The sequence below is a fragment of the Ipomoea nil genome, unplaced genomic scaffold, assembly GCF_001879475.1.
Source record: "Ipomoea nil cultivar Tokyo-kokei standard unplaced genomic scaffold, Asagao_1.1 scaffold0317, whole genome shotgun sequence".
NCBI classification, from domain to species: Eukaryota; Viridiplantae; Streptophyta; class Magnoliopsida; order Solanales; family Convolvulaceae; genus Ipomoea; species Ipomoea nil.
In genome coordinates, this window is record NW_017616745.1 from 5,736,666 (window position 1) to 5,743,467 (window position 6,802).

Genomic DNA, 6,802 nt, shown 5'->3' on the forward strand with positions numbered 1-6,802 from the left:
ATGTGACGGTCATTCCAGCACCAATAGGAGTAACACAAGGATTTGGAGCCATGGCAATGTGTTGAGGATCATGAGTAGTGCTTCTTGACAAAAGCCTAAAGCAACAACATATGAATATGATAGAGATTTAATTTATTTTTTTTTTATAAAGATTATTCTCTAACCAAACAATTAGTAATATTTACGATTTAATGAACCAACCTTCATATTTTTGGTCAAATGAGTACACATGATGGAATATATGTTCATTGCATGGAATCTTAATATTAATTGAGTTTCCAAATCGTATATTGCATAAGAATTATTTTACCATAATATGAATTCTAACCAATTTAATAAATCTAAATATTAACAAGTATGTATGGTAATTTTATGTATGTTAATATTATTTCATATATGGACGTAATACCATAATATGATTTATAACCAATTTAAGAAATCTATATTGATAACCAATTCAAGTATGTATGGTAATCGTATGCATGGTATTAAAAATAATAATTACGTATGGTATTATGTATAGTAATATTAGGTATGATATTATATAATACATAGTATTAATTAGGTTGTACATTTATTCTTTTCATATTCTCATATGGACGTAAATCCATAATATGGTATATAACCAATAACCAATATAGTATATAGTATATATATATATATATATATATATATATATATATATATATATATATAATTTTTCACTCCTTATTATAAAATAATAATTTAATAAAAGTTTTATATAAGTAAATAATCCGTAATATTTATCTTAAGTATAATTTGTCAAATTAATCAATTTTAATTTGATAATGATTATTTTCTAACCAAACAATTGGTAATATTTACGATTTATTGAACCAATCCATATATGTTTTTTTCCATCCAGACTAATTTTAATGGTCAAATTAATAATAAATTTTATTAGTTATTAATTAGCATAATATTAATTTATTATGCATAATTATTGTATAAAAATAAATTACCGTTAAAATGTGTACATAAGATGATATACATGTTCATTGCACGAAATCTTAATATTAATTGAGTTGCCAAATCGTATATTGCATAAGAATTATTCTTACCTTACTATATACATTTACAAATTTATTCCGAAATTCTGAAAATTAAATAAGTTAGAAATCTAATTTTAAGTATGTATTTTCTGTTTTTTCATTTTTAATTTATACAACTAATTTATTAATTTATATACACAATTTTTTTCTACTTTTAATAAAATAATTCACTAAAGTTTTTTTTTCAGTAAGTAATTCCTCTAAGCAAATAATCCGTAATATTCACTGATATACTTTACACATTTTAATCATTTTTTATTTTTATAATTTCTAATTTATTAAATAATATATATATATATATATATATATATATATATATATATATATATATATATATATATATATATATATATATATATATATATATATAAAATTTAATATAGATATAATTAGATAAAGCTTATTTTGTGACCAAACAATTGGTAATATTTACGATTTATTGAACCAATATGTAAATGAGTCAATCTATACTATAATTAAAAACAAAATCCTATTTACTTGATTTCCCACCCAAACAATAGTAAATAGTAAATTTTTAAAAAAGAATGGAAAAAAAAATATAAATATTTCACAATAATATTCTACCTCATCCGTTAAAAATCGAATGGAAATTAGGTAAACTGAAAAAATAACTGAATATTAATAATTGACTGAAAATTAAAAATGAAAAAAGGAACATAAATTAGGTTAATTGAAAAAGGAAATAAATATTTATAATTGACTAAAAAAAATCCATAATTGACTAAAATGGAAAAGGGAAATGGTCAGATTATTATATTTTAATTTTTTACAATAATATTACACAATATAGTACATCAAATCATAATTATGTCATAAATTTTTCACAATTTAAAAAATGGAACAGAAATATTTCAATAATAATATTTTACATCATCAAGTAAACGTAAATTAAAAATAAAAAGGAAATATTTAAATAATAATATTCTACATCATCAATAATAAAGGCATATTCTAAACAATAATAAAGTTAAATTAAAAATGCAATGAAAATTAATAATGAAACAAAAATATTTTAATAATAATATTCTACATCATCAATTAAAAATGGAACGAAAATTGGGTAAAATATCACTACATCTGATATTCTAATTGGCTAATTGACTGAAAATAAAAAAGAATAATTGGTTGAAAATGAATATGATATTACTAATTAACTGAAAATATAAAATGAAATGAATATTAATAGTTGAGTGCAAATAAAAAATGATCTATAATTAACTAATATGAAAAAAAATGGTTAGATCATTGCATTTTAATTAAAAATTGATGGAAACTTAAATTTGACGGAAATATTTCAATAATAATATTCTACATCATAGATAATAAAGGCATATTTTAAACAATAATAAAGTTAAATTAAAAATGCAACGGAAATATTTTAATAATAATATTATACATAATCAATTAAAACTCGAACAAAAATTAGGTAAAAATATCATTGCATATGATATTCTAATTGACTAATTGATTAAAAATAAAAAAAGAATAATTGGCTGAAAATGAATATGATATTACAAACTGACTTAAAATATAAAAAAATTCCTAATTGACTAATATTCTACCATTATATATTTTCACTCGAATCACCCATCATGATGGACTGAAGGTGTTAGCTATAGACGATGATGGACAAGATTGTGTTGCTACTACCAATGTCGAAAGAGGTTTCAATAATGTGTACATACAATCGTTGATATTTTTTTTAAATGAAAAATTTGCTATATATCTAGACAAAAAAATATATATCTTCCATACAAATGAATTAAGATAGTAATTCATTCCTATAACTGAGTTGCTTGAGAATGAGCACATTTGCCTAATTTATATAAAAAAAAATACTAAACAATGATAAATAAAATCTCCAAAATTACAGCACCGCATACGTACATCTACACATTAGCTATTAATTTGAGCAATCATTTGCTCAAATTTAAGCAATGATAACATCAAAACACATAAATAATCCAAATCATATGTTCAATTGCACTATATAATATTTGATGTTCTAATTTAAATAATTATATATTGATCCAAATATTCTTAATATATTACAACAAAAAATATGTGTGATTGTGTCGTAAGGGTGTGAAAAAAAAAGGGTCATAATAAGGATAACAGTAAAAACAAAAAATTCTACCAAAAATTAGAACAATAAAAAAAGTTTCTTAATTCACGAGAAATAGAAAAGGAAATGGAATTCACTGATTAATTAATACTAATAATAATCAGTCAGAAAATTAGCAGTAAAATATGAAGGAGAAAAAAAAGATCCTTACTTCACTAAAAATGGAAAAATAAACGAAATTTACTGATTAATACTAATAATAATCAGTAAAATTGAAAATAAAAAAGGATTCTTAATTCAATAAAAATGAAAGATTTTTTTTAAAAAAGGGGTCATAATAAAAATAACAGTAAAAACAATCCTACAAAACAAATTGAAAAAAAAAGATTCATAATTTACAAAAATAGAAAATGAAATGGAATTCACTGAATAATTAATACTAATAATAATCAGTAAAATTAAAAGTTAGCATTAAAATAGAAAATATAAAAAGATCCTTAATTCACTAAAAATAGAAAAAGAAACGAAAGTCACTGATTAATACTAATAATAATCAGTTAAATAGGAAAATATAAAAAGATTCTCAATCTTTACTATTATTAAAAAGAAAATCCTTCTTCCTTACTTTCACACCCAAACAATAGAAAAAGAAAAAAAAAATTCTATAATATAATTAAAAAAAAAATCTATTTACTTGATTTCTCGCCCAAACAATAGTAAAAAAAATATTTCACAATAATATTCTATATTATCAATTAAAAATGGAATGAAAATTAGGTAAATAAATAAGTATCTGTTTAAACATATTTTCTCAACCAACACCTTCACTAAGGCTCGATCTCATAACTTCTCACATGAGAGAGGTCACTACATGTCATATGAGCACAAGGTACTTAGCAACAAACATTAGGTTAATTGAAAAAGGAAATGAATATTAATAATTGTTTGAAAATAAGAAAAGATTCATAATTGACTAAAATAGAAAAAAAAATGGTCAAATCATTGCATTTTAATTTTTCACAATAATATTACACAGTATAATACATCAAATCACAAGTATGTCATAAATTTTTCACAATTTTAAACAATAGAATGGAAATATTTCAATAATAATATTCTACACTATCAAGTAAAGGTAAATTAAAAATGAAAAGGAAATACTTCAATAATAATATTCTACATCATCAATACTAAAGACATATTTTAAACAATAGTAAATGTAAATTAAAAATGTAACGAAAATTAAAAATGAAATGGAAATATTTCAATAATAATATTCTAAATCATCAATTAAAAATGAAACAAAAATTTGGTAAAAATATCATTGCATTTGATATTTTAGTTCGCTAATTGATTAATTGACTAAAAATAAAAGAGAAATAATTGGATGAAAATAAATATGATATCACTAATGGATTGAAAATTTAAAAGGAAATGAATATTAATAATTGACTGCAAATAAAAAATTATCCATAATTGACTAATATGAAAAAAAAATAAATGGTTAGATCATTGCATTTTAATTAAAATGGAAGGGAAACTAAAATTGAACGCCAATATTTCAATAATAATATTCTACATCATAAATAGTAAATGCATATTTTAAACAATAGTAAAGGTAAATTACAAATGGAACATAAATATTTCAATAATAATATTATACATCCTCAATTAAAAATGGAACACAAATTAGGTAAAAATATCACTCCATATAATATTCTAATTGACTAAAAATACAAAAGAATAATTGACTGAAAATGAATATGATATTACTAATTTATTTAAAATATAAAAGGATCGCTAATTGACTAATATTATACCATTATATATTTTCACCGAGTCACCCATCCTGATCAATTGAAGGTGTTAGCTCTAGACGATGATGGACAAGATTGTGTTGCTACTACCAATGTCGTCTACAAAGAGGTTTCAACAATGTGTAAATAAAATCGTTGATATTATATTTTTTAAATGACAAAATTGTTATATGTATAGACAAAAAAAATATCCTCCATACAAATGAATTAAGATAACAATTCATTCATATAACTGAGTTGCTAGAGAACGAACACATTTGTCTAATTTATAAAAAAAAAATACTAAACAATGATAAAAAAAAAATCTCCAAAGTTATAACACTACATGCATACATCTACACATTAGCTATTAATTTGAGCAATTATTTGCTTAAATTCATACAATGATAATATAAAAACACATAAATGATCCAACCCGTATATTCAATTGAACTATATAATATTTGATGTTCTAATTTAAATAATTATATATCAATCCAAATATTCTTAATATATTACAACAAATCTATTCCGTGCAACGCACGGGCGCAAATACTAGTAGAATAAAACTACATAAACTAACATGGTATCTTTTTATACATTTAATTAAATGAATGGAAGATTCAGCTTATAATTTATTGTTTAAAGAAAAAGTTTACAATATCAAGATCACCATAAATAAATATAAAAATAGTGATGTTTTTTTTTTTTTAAAGAATAATACTACATTTTCTCTTGATTTTATATATTAATTTTTATTTTTTTACGTGATATTTAATTAATAAATATATGTCATTTTTTTAATGTTGAGTAGGGCTCGCCAATTTATGGCGATGAATGAAAAAAAGATCATGTTACCGCGACACAATTTTCATAATCTAATGTAACAATATATAATTCGTATTTAATTAATAAATATATTCTTGTTTTTAATGTGAAATGGGGTAGGCCAATTTATAGTAATCAATAAATAAAAAGAATTTTATTGACAAGTAAGATATTGAAAAAAATTGGCCCTTATAACAACATCCTAAAAAAATTATTGTCATATTAAGAGGGGAAATAATATTATTTATTTTTTTATAAATAATGGTTACAAAATATTTGTTATTTACAAAAATATTTCTGCCATTTTAATTTATAATAGTGAACACGGTTTTTAGAATATTCTTATAAATTTATAATGTTTTATTAATAAATATTTTTCAAAATTAATATTCTATGCCTCCATTATTTACTTATTTATTGTTTTTTTTAGTGCTAAGTTGCTAACGGCTAAGTGTACAAATTTCAATTGGCCACATGGGCACGTGCCACGTGGTGAAGGCTTTTTAATTGTCTTTTGCATTGTGTTCTTCAATTTATTTCCTCCATATTATATTGACTTCATATTTTTAGAATCTAAATTTGATTTAAATATGGTAGAATCACATTTTTCGTTCTTCAATTATATTATTATTATTAGACCTGTCACTTTTCTTTTAATAATTGTTTGCAAAGTGGGTAATTGGGTATTATGTTACATCTGCAGCTTTTTATACTATGGTGAAGCTGAGCAGCAATAATTAACAAATTATTGCCAACATTAATTAATTAATTATTAATTAATAATAATAATAATAATAATAATAATAATAATAATGTTTGCTCAATAAACTCCACGTACATTATTTCGTTTATATTTTTTCTGTTTTTTTTTTTTTGGCATAAAAATTATTGTACATAATTTGTTACTCTGTAATAACAAATTTATAAGGGTGATAAAATTAATCTTACATCACTAAACTTTCGTGGACAAATTATACGGACCGTGTCCCACAATGCATTTTGGTCTGGACATTAAATAT